Raw genomic sequence first — 13,805 nt, forward strand, 5'->3', positions numbered from 1 at the left:
TCTCCTGCACAGCAAAGCCTGACAAGCTACCCGTGACGTATTCGATGTGCCAAACACAGTAACAAGTGTCACAATGGAGACGCTGCTGGACCCGCTCGAGCAAATGGATGAACAACAGGAGGACAGTGACAGTGACAGTGATTAAATTAGTGTCCTTAAACAACCAGCTAGCAAGCCTGAGTTCATGTGTTAATAGGGCCTCTCAACATGAAAATCTCTGCTTTCTTTTCAGTTTTAGCTTTTCAGAGAGCCTGGCAAATAGTATGCACACTAATAAAGAATTATCTAACTAGGAAGAGTATATATACAATGGCATGAAGGCAAAAATAGAATTTTATTCAGCTTAATGGTCCAAATCAAAGAACTAATTGCATATTTTGTAACTATTACTCAAAATGTCAAGTTTTATTGAATTATACTGGGTGATGCATCTGATTTGTTCAAAGCAAAATTGGCAAAATAAAAGCCATAAGTGCCCCTTATATTGTTCCTGCTAATAACTTTCAACTCTACTAAATGTGATTAACAGTGATTAAAACTTAAATATATACATTTATATATTTCAATAAAAGTATGGCTTCAGGGCTGAAGAGATATTACAGCAAGTAAGGCTTCTGCTTTGCACGTGGCCAATCAGATTTAATCCCCAACACCCCATACTGTTCCCGCCAGTCTTGTCATTAGAGCACAGAGTCATTAGTAAGCCCTGAGCGCTGCCAGGTGTGGCCCAAAATAAAATTCATAAAAGCATTAAATAAACAAAATCCAGCATGCTTTTGACTCAGTCAAATTTCCTGGTCCTTGGAGTGTGCTTCATGCACACGCAAAGTCAATTTTCAGAATCATCGCAGACCTCTTGTTGAGAGGAACCTGCTAGATTTGACTGTGAAAAACTAAGGCATCAGAGAGTAGCAGTTCTCAAATTTTCTTGTATTAAAATTGCTTTACATTTTTGAATGTTATTGAAGTCCCCTAAATATTTGTTTATGTGGGAGATTCCTATAAGTATACATCACCTACAAAATAAAAACTGGGCTAAGTATGTGCCTGAGGGATCTCGGGTTTGATCTTCAACATCACATGGTCCCCCCAGCGCTACAGGAGTAATCCCCAGAGCTCAGAGCCTGGGTTAGTCCCTAAGTACTCCCAGTATGACTCCCAAACCCCAAACTAAATGAATTAAAAAAGAAAAAACAGACTACAGTAGTATTTAAACAGAATATTTAAACAGAATAACTAAACAAAATATTTAAATTAGTTTGAATAATAAAGTAAAAGACCCTCCTGTTGATCATCGATTTGCTCGAGCGGGCCCAGTAACGTCTCCATCACTAGACTTGTTGTTACTGTGTTTGGCATATCGAATACGTCACGGGGAGCTTGCCAGGCTCTGCCATGCGGGTGAGATACTCACGGTAGCTTGCCGGGCTCTCTGAGAGGGGCGGAGGAATCGAACTCAGGTCGGCCATGTTGGCTGCGTGCAAGGCAAACGCCCTACCGCTGTGCTATCACACTACACACAAAGTATTTTTATGTAAATAGCCAGTCTTCAAAATAAAAAATCATGAGGAATGTGACAGCATCTTGCAAATCTCTTGAATTTGGCCTCAACAGCTGATGACAGGAGAACATAGCTGCTTTCTGCATCAAGTCTGTCGTGACATCATGGGAAACGCCATTCCCAGCTGTGAGACAAGAGCCAAAGAGACAAATCCTCTCCAGGGGTATCAGGAAAAGTTTTGAATAACAGACTCCCCGGGGGGGAAGGGGGTTGGAGAAACCTCAAGAGTCTCTGGAGCACACTTTGAGAACTACTGGCATAAAGATAGTGGAAGGAATCCATGCCCTGCAGAAAATGGAGAGTTTGGATACAGGTTACTTCAATCCATTACTTCGATGAGGCAATGGGGACAACAGCGACCCACGTGGACCCACCACATCCCTGAGAAACAAAAAGCAGACGACTGCATTTCCATCACGGAAGAGCTGTTTTCCGGGACCAAAAAAACTTTTTCTTCGTTGGACTGATGAGGAAAAACTGGGCAGGGAAGGACTTTCTTCTCTAAGGAGGCTCTTAAGCTAACAGGAGTTTCCATGGGGGAAAAAAAAAAACTAAGCAGAGGCTAGAGAGGTGCCGAGCTTTCCAATAGCCTGAGGAGAGACTGATTATCCAGCCCACTGATTTCAGACCTTTTTTCTTTTTTTGGGGAGCCACACCTAGTGATGATCAGGGTAACTCCTGGGTCTGCATTCCTGGCAGTGCTGGGGTAGGATCCATATGGGACACCTGAATTGAGCCCAGGTGAGCCTCGTGCAAGGCAAGTGCCTCCCCCCCCCCCCCCCCCCCCCCCCCCGTCTTATCTATCCAGTCTTTGCTTTCAGATTTTATACAAGGAACATAACTCCTTTTTCCAAAAGGATTTAACACAAAGAGGGCAGAAAGATAGTACAAGAAGTAAAGCACTTGCCCTGTGCGCAGTGATGCGGGCTCAGCTCTGCTTCAACCCAGCCACTTATGGTCCCCTAAACAGTGCCAGGAGGTTCCTGAGTCTGTAGTGCCAGGAGTTACCCTGGAGCATTTGGGTGTCCCAAAACAAAACAAAAAAAAAAGGAAGTCTGAAAGCATCGGGCTGGAAAATCTCTTTTTGGGCTATAGGAAAGCTCCAGTATCTCTCTGGCGTCTGCTGATGGTTTACTTACTCATGGAAACTGCTAGTAGCTTAAGGCTCTCTGTAGAGAAGGACATCCGTTCCTGCCCAGTTTTTACCCCTCAGTCCAGCGAAGAGAAAGTTTCCTCGGTCCCTGATCACAGAGTCAGAACAACCCCTGGATGTGGCCCAACCCACTCTCCAAAGAATCTAGCACAAAGCCTTCACATAGAAAGTTAGAGAACAGCTGAACTGAAGTACAGAAGGCCCTGGTGGCACATCATTACGAGAATGACTAGACCTGTGGCTGGTAGGGTTATCAGAGCTTTGGGAGGTTAAGATAGCAACAGCGAGACCAGAGGCAGAGTCTGCAGCATACCCAGCCAGTGTGCCACATGAGGAGAGTGTAAAGAGGAAGAGGAGAGTGTGCAACCGAGACTGCACACTTCCTACATGCCAGACATTCTTTTCAGTACTTTCCAAGAATGATCATACTTTCCAAGAATGATCTTGTTTAATCCTCATGAAATCTCGATGGGGTTTTATTGCCATCCATATCAGACAGAACAGAGGTTTAAAGAAATTAATTGGCACCAAGGGGCACAGGTGTGAGTGACAAAGCCAAACTTTGAACTTAGTGATATGATACCAGAGGTCTTGCTGTAAAACACTAAAAAATCCTGGTATAGGAAGAAAGTTAATGAGCTCATCCAGGGTAATTTCATCCCCTTGCCAGCCAGCAACAGGCATACAAGGCAATTGTGGTCAGCGATTGATGAGGGTTTTATGGAGGGGCTGATTTATGTTCCTGCTGAGAAAGAGCTTATTAGAAAAAATGGCCTGATTCCTCTTCCTACTTCATGGAGCCATAGAACATACAATGCTTGCATACAACATGTAACCCAACATGTAGCTGTCTTGTGAGTGTGAGGTTGTTGGGCTGCTGAATTAGCAAACCCTGAAGCAACCCAACCTCTTGTATCCTTAAGTGACAATACATTTTTCCTCAGTGATTGGACGTATATTAGACTATTTTTGAGTATCTGCAGACCAAAGCATCCTAGATAACATTGTTATTTATATTGCCCTATCTATTAAGAAAGGTAGCTGATGGAGCAATACCTTAAAATGTATAGTTGTTTTATTTTAAGCAAAGCATCTCAGAAAATATAATCTCAATCAGGCTTTCTTTTCTGCTTATGTGGTGCTGTTGTGCCTGCTGAAAAATGAAGAGCTATTTGCAGAGCAATGTTAAAAGGTTACATGATGCAGCTGCAAATAGTCACCTATTTAGGCTACTGTTTGAATTTCATAATGAGTGAAAATTGCCAATGTGCACTTTTGGTATTTCTAACTCTGGAACTCTAGATTAACCAACTGCATAAACTAAAGAATTTTGTCATTTGTTCAATAGACTTTGGCTATGTCCTATATTGTTTTTCTCAAGGGTGCTAGTTTTTTAAAAAAAGCGATGTAAATCATGTTACAAAAGATTCCCATGCCCAGTGGTACTCATAGTAAACTCCAATTAGTTGCTGGTTCGACAGACGAGTAGAGGTAATGATTAACTACTTTAATGGGGATTATAAAAAACAATGGTTCTGAGTAGTCAATGCAAGTGGAAATACTTCCCCCAAAGTAGGTAGGTTATTTTCAATCTTCTAAAGATTGTTTTATTCTTTTCCAGTAAAGGTATCTGAAAGTGAAACATAAAAGTATACTGCCCCAATCTCTCTTGGTTAAAAGAAATCTGACTGAACCATCTGACTGCAGAAACCCTGCAATTCTGTCCAGGATGTCAAAATGACCCGCTTCTCTTCACCACTACCACTTGCTTCTGAAGCTGTACTTCGGAGCAAACTGTTCAAAGTGAAGGGAGGCGGAAATAAGACTCCTATGGTCTCCACACATAGATATCAGTGGTACAAATCTGGTTGATCTCTGTTTTGAGTAGGTCTCCCAAGCAGTACAGAAGGAAGCAGGGGTCACACACGTTACGGGGACACTGCTAGTGAAACTCAGCCAGCTGTATAGGGCTAATGAGTCAGCACTTGAGTCCAGTGATGCTGGGGACCACAAGGGCTGTACTTTAGTACTCAGGGGACCACGTGATATTAGGGATCGAACTCTGGGCCTTGAACATGCAGAGCATGCAGTCTAGTCCTTCTAGTCTAGTCTATCTCCCAGGCTCCTCTCCAAGAGAGGATCATATTTTCAAAGCAATTAAGTAAAAATACTGGCACAGTGAACTTTTTATCTTTTTTATTTTAAACATTGAGCCTAAAATCCTGCACTCACTCACAAAGAACAAAACTTTCAGATTCCATCTTAATACTCAGCTTTAAAAAAATCTTTATTTGGACAGGGATATGGTTCTATCAGAGGACTGCTGTAGGTTCTGTCAGAGGTTCTGTGAGGACTGCTCAAGTTCCTGGATGGAACTCTGGGTTCTACCCCCAGCTCCACCACAAGAAAAAAGAAAGAAAGAAAGAAAGAAAATGAAAAAATAAAGAAAAAAAAAGAAAAGAAAAAAAAATCTTCGTTTTACAAAAGCTTAAGTTCTCTTTTTTTTCTAATATAATTTAATCCTTCAAAATTGCTTGGTTCCTTTTGCAGTGAAGCGTATGTAGATGCCGGTAGTTCTACCAAACTGCAACCTATCTTTTGCAGAGACAAATGTGAAAAGAACACAAACTAGGATGTCTACAGCTACCTCTGGATTCTTCATTTTCAGAACTTCCCTGGCCACTACTAGTTAGTAGCTGTCATGGTTTTGTGCTTCTTATTCCTTACCTCCATGTTAAAAAAAAATCATTGATTAAAACAAATGTAATTTGAGCTAATCTAATCCTAACTAGTGCACCTGATATGAAGTTTCTAACCTGGGGCCCGATGCATGCCAGGCATTAATCCAGTGCTTTGAGCTATCTCTCTAGCCCCTTCTTCAAAGAGTTTTACTATTTTAGCTTTCACACTTATGTGTGTTAATTTTTGTAACAGGAGTCTGAAAAATACTGTACAGAGCTTAAGAAGCTTGCCTCACAAGTTGTTTTTTGTGGTGCCTGAAATGATTGTGTGAATTCTGTCTTTTATGTATCCACATATTGTGTGATACTCATGATGTATCCCACAACTGATTTTCATGTGTTCAATCAAGCTTATACTTTGAGATAAATTCTACTTGCTCATATTTTATATGATGATTGATTCAGTTTACTGACATTTTCTTGAAGATTCTTATATGTAGGAAGGTTGGGATGATTTTTTTCTTTGTGATGTTTTTCTTATTATGCTATAATACTGGTCTTATAATACTGGTCTTTCATTTTTCAAAGTATTTGTGAAGTTCTAACATTCAATTATTAATTGCACTTAAGAAAAATAAGAAAATTATACAAACTACCAAAGATAGAATAGAGTTTTAAGTATTAGATATGTCTTTTCAGTATCCTTCTCTAGGTTTTTGTCATATTTCTCCCAGAAGTTCAAGATATTTTGCTGCCTTTTCTCCAGGTATTATAAACCTACCAGATATCTAATGAATTCCCAAACCTCTTGGAGCCTGCTGGTCCAATACCGGGACACAAATATAGCTTAAATTCTCCTTCTACGGCTGTAATAGTTCAGATTAGGCTAACTGGGGAATATCCGACACCCCAGATAACAGAAGTCCAAATGTGATCATGGCTACTTTTCATTTCAAAGTTGGGAATTAGGCAAGAGGTTCAAGGTTGACTGCTACCTCATTCTATTAACTCTTTAAATCCAGGTGCCTTGCAGCATGCTTCTCAACTATTCTCAGGCTGCAACCCTTATATTTCTGGCCGTGAAAAGGACAGTTTATGGCCTATATCCCAGGCAACAGGCAAAAGGAAGGAAAGGTAGTTTAGGGGCACAGGGTGATTATGAGAAAAGGTCCCAGGAAGCTGCTGGTGACATATCTGCTGCATCTCACGGAATAGGCGGTCTCCATAGTCCCTTTAGTTTCAAGGGAGGCAAAAACTGTTGTCTAGATTTTGAATTAAGAAAATTAAGAGGCATTATTATCATGGCAAAGAGGAAAAATAACAAGAGTTAGTATCACATATTTAATCATCAATTCTGTCCCCACCCTTTTTTCAAATTTATTATCCTTTTTGCTGTCTGTTTCTTATCTCTTGTACAAAACCTGATGATTTATAGCCATATTAGCTTCTAAACTGGTCTTTTAAATTCCAGTCTCTCTTTTCCTTCAATATATTCTCGTATGAATGTACTTCCCCAGAATACAGATGCAATCACATTTATCACATAACTTTCCAGTTGCCAAAAAAAAAGCAATACAAAATAAAACTTCAAAATAGGATTGGGTGTGTAGCTCAGTGGTAGAGCCTCATAAGTTTGAGGCCTAATATGGTCCCTTCCACCACATACACACACACACACACACACACACACACACACACACATACACACACACACAATGGAACCAGAGGCATGGTATAGGAGTTAAGACACTTATTTGCATATGGCCAACCCTATTTAAATCTCTGGCACCATACATAGTCTCCTAAACACCACCAGGAGTGGCCGCTGAGCACCAAGGGGTATGGCCCAATCCCCAAAGGACAAAAATCCCAAACAGAACACCTAAAATATTGTTTACAGTCCTATCACTCAAGTCAGACAAGTCTATCACTTTTTCCGCTTGAAGTTTATGTTTAAATCACACCTACATACAGGTCTTTTACATCCTTAGTTAACTGATTCCTAGGTACTTGATTTTCTGGGGCATAATTGTGAACGGGATTGTTTTTTTCATGTCACTTTCTTCTCTCTCATTATTTGCGTTATAGGAAAGCCATGGAATTTTGGGTATTGATTTTATAGCCTGCAACTTTACTATACAAGTCTATTGTTTCTAGGAGTTTCTTGGTAAAGGTTTTAGGCTACTTCAGGAAATAAAAGAGGGCACAAGGAATTGGAAAGATATCCTCTGCTCATGAATTGGAAGAATTAACATTGTAAAAATGGCAATACTTCCCAAAGCATTGTACAAATTCAATGTGATCCCTATAACGATTCCCATGACATTCTTCAAAGAAATGGAGCAAAGACTCCTGAAATTCATATGGAACAATAAGCACCCACGAATAGCTAAAGCAATTCTTGGGAAAAAGAAAATGGAAGGAATCAACCTTCCCAACATCAAACTCTACTACAAAGCAGTAGTAATTAAAACAGCATGGTACTGGAACAAAGGCAGAGCTGCAGACCAATGGAACAGCGTTGAATATACTGACATCTCCCCCCCAAACATATGATCATCTAATCTTTGATAAGGGAGCAAGAAATGTGAAGTGAACAAGGAAAGCCTCTTTAACAAATTGTGCTGGCAAAACTAGATAGCTACATGCAAAAAAATGACCTCAGATCTCTACCTAACACCATGTATAAAAATAAGATAAAAATGGATCAAAGACCTCAACATCAGACTGGAATCCATACGGTACATTGAAGACAAAGTTGGCAAAATCCTACACAACATTAAAGCTAACTTTATCTTCAAAGATGACACCACTGGCCAAGCAAATGAAAACAGAGATAGACAAATGGGACTATTTAAACTAAGAAGCTTCTGCACCTCTAAAGAAACAGTGACCAAAATACAAAGACAGTCTATAGAATGGGAAAGAATATTCGCCCAATACCCATCCAACAAGGGGTTGATATCAAGGATATACAAAGTACTGGTTGAACTCCACAAGAAGAAAACATCCAACACCATCAAAAAATGGGGCGACGAAATGAACTGAAACTTTCTCAAAGAAGAAATCCAAATGGCGAAAAGACACATGAGAAAATGCTCTACATCACTAATCATCTGGGAGATGCATATTGAAACAACAATGAGATATCATCTCACACCACAGAGACTGCCCACATCCAAAAGAACAAAAGCAACTGGTGTTGGCGCGGATGTGACAAGAAATGGACTCTCCTTCACTGCTGGTGGGAATGCCGACTGGTTCAGCCCTTTTGGAAAACAGTATGGACGATTCTTAAAAAATTAGAAATTGAGCTCCCATTTGCATGTCATCCTTGTGCAGGGGCCATGCTAATCTTCTCTGTATTGTTCCAATTTTAAAAATATGGAACACTTCACAAATTACAAAGAGTTTCCTGCCCTGGCGCCTGGCTGTCCTCGCCGGGGTTCCTTGGAGTGGGGTGGGTTGAGTTTCCCTCCCCATCCCGAGTAGAGCTCCGGCAGCCGAAGACCTCCAGAACCAGCCACAACCATGCTGAGACACTCTCCACACACATGAAGGTACCAGCAGAGGAACCAAGGCATGCGGGTCCAGAGGCTGATCTCCAAGCCTGCTCGGATCAGGGCTGAGCATCCTCCACCCAGATCCTCCACCTTCCAATAGGCAGGGTTCACCCCACCAATTGCCTCCCCCCCTGCCCCCGCGGCGCCGTGTGATCCCATCAACAGCCAAGAACCAGAGACTATAAAACCCAGCTCCCAGAAGCTACATCTTATTATCTAGTTCTTACTCTGGAGAACCTGGCAGGGTACCGAAAGTGTCCTGCCTGCACGGCAGAGTCTGGCAAACTCCCCGTGGTGTATTCAATATGCCAAAAACCAGTAACAATAATCGGTCTCATTCTCCTAACCCTGAAAGAGCCTTGAATGTGGCACTTTTTAAAATCTCAGGGCTAGGATGAAGGAGATGTTACTGGTGCCTGCTTGAGGCAATCGACGAACAACAGGATGATCGTGGTCGTGATCATGAGCTCCCATTTGACCCAGCAATACCACTCATGGCAATATATTCCAGAGAGGTAAAAAAGTACAATCGAAATGACATCTGCACTCCTATGTTCATTGCTGCACTGTTCACAATAGTCAAAATTTGGAAAAAGAACCTGAGTGCCCAAGAACAGATGACTGGTTAAAGAAACTTTTGTACATCTACACAATGGAATACTATGCAGCTGTTAGAAAAGATGAAGTCATGAAATTTACATACAAGTGGTTCTACATGGAAATTATCATGCTAAGTGAAATGATCCAGAAAGAGAGGCACAGACATAGAAAGACTGCACTCATCTGGAGCATATAAAGGAACAGAATGGGAGTCGAACACCCAAGAATAGTTGAGATAAGTACCAGGAGGTCTGCTCCACAGATTGGAAGATGGCAGCATGTACTGGGGGAAAAGGCAGCTCAGATAGAGAAGGGAATACCAAGTAAAGAATGTTTGGAGGACTCGCTCAAGATGCGAGATGCGTGCTGAAAGAAGAATATAAACCAAACACGATGGCCACTCAGTACCTCTCTTGCAAACTACAACATCCTAAAGGAAAGAGTGAGCAAAAGGGAATGCCCTGCTATGGAGACGGGGTAGGGTGGGGGGAATGGGGGTGTGTGGGAGGATCATTGGGATCACTGGTGGTAGAGAATGGGCACTGGTGGAGGGATGGGTACTCGATCATTGTATAACTGAAACCCAAGCACGAAAGTTTGTAAGTCTACAACTGTACCTTATGGTGTTTCACTAATAAAATAAATAAATAAATAAATAAATAAATAAATCACACCTATATCTTGGCCTCCTATGAAATATGTCTTATTTTCATATTTCTAAACAGATTGATTGACAGTATTTTTTCCCATTTTTCTCTATCATCAATGTGACTTTGTGGTTTCTCCCATCAACAGGTGGGGTCTATTTCCCCACCTTCTAAGCATGAATGGTCTTGTGATTTGCTTCAATTAGTAGAATATATCTGAAATATCCATAAAGCAGTAGCCTGAGTCAGGGCTATAGAGCTGCCTTTTGCATTTCATCACTCTCTTGCATTTTTGAAGGCTAGAAAAGTTGTTATTTTGTGAAACCTTAAAAGGTGTTGAGTATAATTATAGTCCAGAGATAGATACAATTCAAAAGTAAAAATTACTGAAGTGAGATCAAGAAATTTCCTCACACTTGATTTCAATATATTACACTAATTTTTAAAATAACTCCGGGGAACCAATATTTATAGTAGACGAAGTATTTATGAAAACTCTGGTATTAGATAGATGTATATATACACATAACTCAACATTATAAAAACTAGGATACACTTTACATCTCAACATAAATACATAAGTGAAGAATTTGAGACCAAGATTTATAAATGCTTTCCAAAGAGTTTTCAAAAGAAGCAGACATCTTATTTTCAGAACCTGAAAGTTTCGTCAGGACCAAGGTCCAAATCATAACTTCCACAGAAGAGGTAAAAGGGGAAACTTTCTTGGCTTTAATTGTTCATTTGCATTGGAAAGTCTAGTATTCCTGAGATAGGAACCACTGCAATAAAGAAAAGAGTAAATCGATTCTCCAAGAGGAAAGCTGTTGCTTAATTATGCCTCTTGCTCTGGACACTGGCTTATAAACTGTATTTTCTAGTCCAACGCTTGGAAGCAGCAAGACTCTTCATCATAACCCAACATTCTCCATTTTCTCCAACTTAGAACGAGAACACTTTCTGAATGAATGAATGAATGAGAGTGGCTGAGCAATTGCTTAACCACAAGCTTACTGGCAACTAGGTAGGATTTTGTAACCAGTGGTTTCAGTTCTTTATATCCCCCCCACCCTCCACTGTGCACAGAGCTTCATTTGTGATAGACCAGTTGGACAAGACTCAGTTCCAGTGCATGATGAGACCAAGTGGAGTGATGCTGAGTCATCTGGCTGAGGCCAACTCCAGCCATCCAGCCCACAGCAGACCTGCCAGCGGACCTCAGACCTGTGAACAAGCCCAACATCACCAAGCCATGTTCAGGGCAGCAGAATGGCCTCAGTCTAGTCCTATGAGCCATAATGAGAAAGAGATGCTGTTTCAAGTCAATAGGTGGAGACTTGCACTGTAGCACTCTGGCAGTAATGTGTGTGTGTGTGTGTGTGTGTGTGTGTGTGTGTGTGTGTGTGTGTGCTATTCCTTGGCCTTGAAGCACCATTTTTTCTCAGCTTGCTAACTTGTCCAGACCCAGATCAGATACCATCATAATTGAAAAATTTTTTGTTTTTTGGTTGCTGCTGCCTCCTCCTCCTCCTTCTCCTTCTTTGTTGTTGTTGTTGGAGGTAGGCAGGAGAAACACAACCGGTGGTGCTCAGGGAACCATATGGGATGCCAGTGATTGAACCCAGGTTGGCCGCATGTAAGCCAAGCACTCTACTTGCTGTATTATCTCTCTGGCCCCTGGGAAAACTTGTCACTATATGGGTGGATTGATCCATTTTTGTCGATGAACTTCAATACCTCGATTACAGCATATACCCTATTAATATATGAGTACTGGTACACATAACTCTCTCTCCCTTAAATGGAGCTGAGGGCAAAGATGTTAGGTACCAAAGACATGTTACACAAATGGTTGAATAATGCTAGTTTGTTAATGGATGAGGTCCATTCTCTTTTCTTTTTTTCCAAACTAGTAATTTATTTTCCTTTTTGTCTACTAGGTCCTTTTCTGTGATGCTTTCCCTTGTTTTGATCATTTATAGCACACTAGCTGGTACATTATGTCTCTTTCTTTATCATGTGTAGTTTTCAATCTAGAAATTCCATGGCTTCCTTGACTAATTCTCATCTCTGACAGTTATTTTACATATAAATATACTTTGAAATTTTTTAATTTAGTGTTTCTCAGTTATTCAATTTTGATTTTCATATTCACCAATACTCTTGTGAATAGACTTAAAATATACACATTTACTTTTTTGTTTGGGGGTCACATCTCTAGGTATTTGGGGGCTATTCTTGGCTCTGTGCTCAGAAGTCACTGTAGGTGGTGATAGTGAGACAACATGGTGGTGAGATCAAGCCTGAGCCACCTGTAAGCAAAGCATGCTCTCTAACCTTCTGAGTTAACTCTTTGACCCTCCCTGTTTGCTTTTACTGTCCTTTCACTGACCTCATTAAAGTGATTAAAAGTGGGCCAGAGAAATACCTTTATAACAGGTAAGGTGCTTGCCTTGCATGTGGCCAACCTGGTTCTATTCCTGGCACTACATATGGTCCCCTTAGCACTGCCAAGGAATGATCCCTGAGCACAGAGACAGGAATAAGTTCTGATCACTGTCAGGTGTGGCTCCAATGTTCCCTGCACCCAATGATTAAAAGTCACCCTATCTGCCTGAGCACTCATCTTATTTGCCTATCAATGTCCTATTTCTCAGTGAGAGGAGATATGGATGAATAAATGGTGTCAAGCACCAGTTTAAGTAGGACTTTGCAATCTGTGGTTCACATTTCTTCTTATTCACCAAGAGCTTCATTAGTTCTATGCCAATTAGACAAGACTCAGTTGTCAGTCTTTAGTGTAAAACAATAATGTTGTGATAGAAAGGACCCGGAGAAAAAGACAAAATAATAATAATAATGTATCACCGGATCATTTCCAGAGGGAGTGTGGGAGAAGACAGCAGACCACAATTGGCGAAGGCATTGGGGGAGTAGCACCCTGTTCTCTGTGCTCCCACCCCTGAGTTATGCCACCCCTTCCTACCCTCTAGTGTATCTTCTGTGTCTTTCCTGAACACCTGCATGTATAATTGGTCATGACCTGTGTCTTATGCCCCCATTGACTTTATATTGAACACATTACATTTAACTATTCTGAAGAAGGAAGTCCATGGGCAAAAAGTATGCTGAGTCCTCTTATAAAATCTTTCATCAGAAAGCTTTGCTGTCAGAAGCCAATTATTTCTCTGTCAAAGTTAACAATCATTTACAAAATAATATAACACTACATTTAATGACTTTCATCAAACCAGACTGTAAACACTAATTAGTTATATTTCATTGTCTTCTAGTGGGGCTTACTAAATTATGATGCTTGTTTTACAGATATTGAAACTGAGACAGAAACTCGTGCTGTGCCCAAGGCTGTTAAAATTGGGGTTATAACTCTTTTGCTGTGTCCACTAGATCACTGGATTCATAGATAAAATTTTTAAATAGTATCAAGACCTCATATAATGCAATGAAAACTTCCTGCCACATCAGCCATTGCATTTTGTGTTATACATTTGAATAAAAATCCCTAAGCATTAAATATTTAAGAAGAAAATAATTTAATGAAAAGAGTAAACATCTCAAGTGCCTGGTACCAGTGCATCA

The 13,805-nt window shown here is 40.6% G+C and overlaps 1 protein-coding gene and 1 non-coding gene across 3 annotated transcripts in view; both read right to left on the reverse strand.

Moving 5' to 3' along the window:
• KCTD1 (potassium channel tetramerization domain containing 1) overlaps positions 1 to 13,805 on the reverse strand; it is a 206,032-nt gene that overhangs the window by 143,598 nt on the left and 48,629 nt on the right. The gene's annotated exons all lie outside the window — the stretch shown is intronic.
• On the reverse strand, positions 8,693 to 8,801 carry LOC130045556 (U6 spliceosomal RNA). The gene has a single exon (XR_008795550.1). It is a non-coding gene; the product is annotated as a U6 spliceosomal RNA (small nuclear RNA).

Source organism: Sorex fumeus, unplaced genomic scaffold, assembly GCF_029834395.1.
Source record: "Sorex fumeus unplaced genomic scaffold, SorFum_2.1 ptg000128l, whole genome shotgun sequence".
Taxonomy (NCBI): domain Eukaryota; kingdom Metazoa; phylum Chordata; class Mammalia; order Eulipotyphla; family Soricidae; genus Sorex; species Sorex fumeus.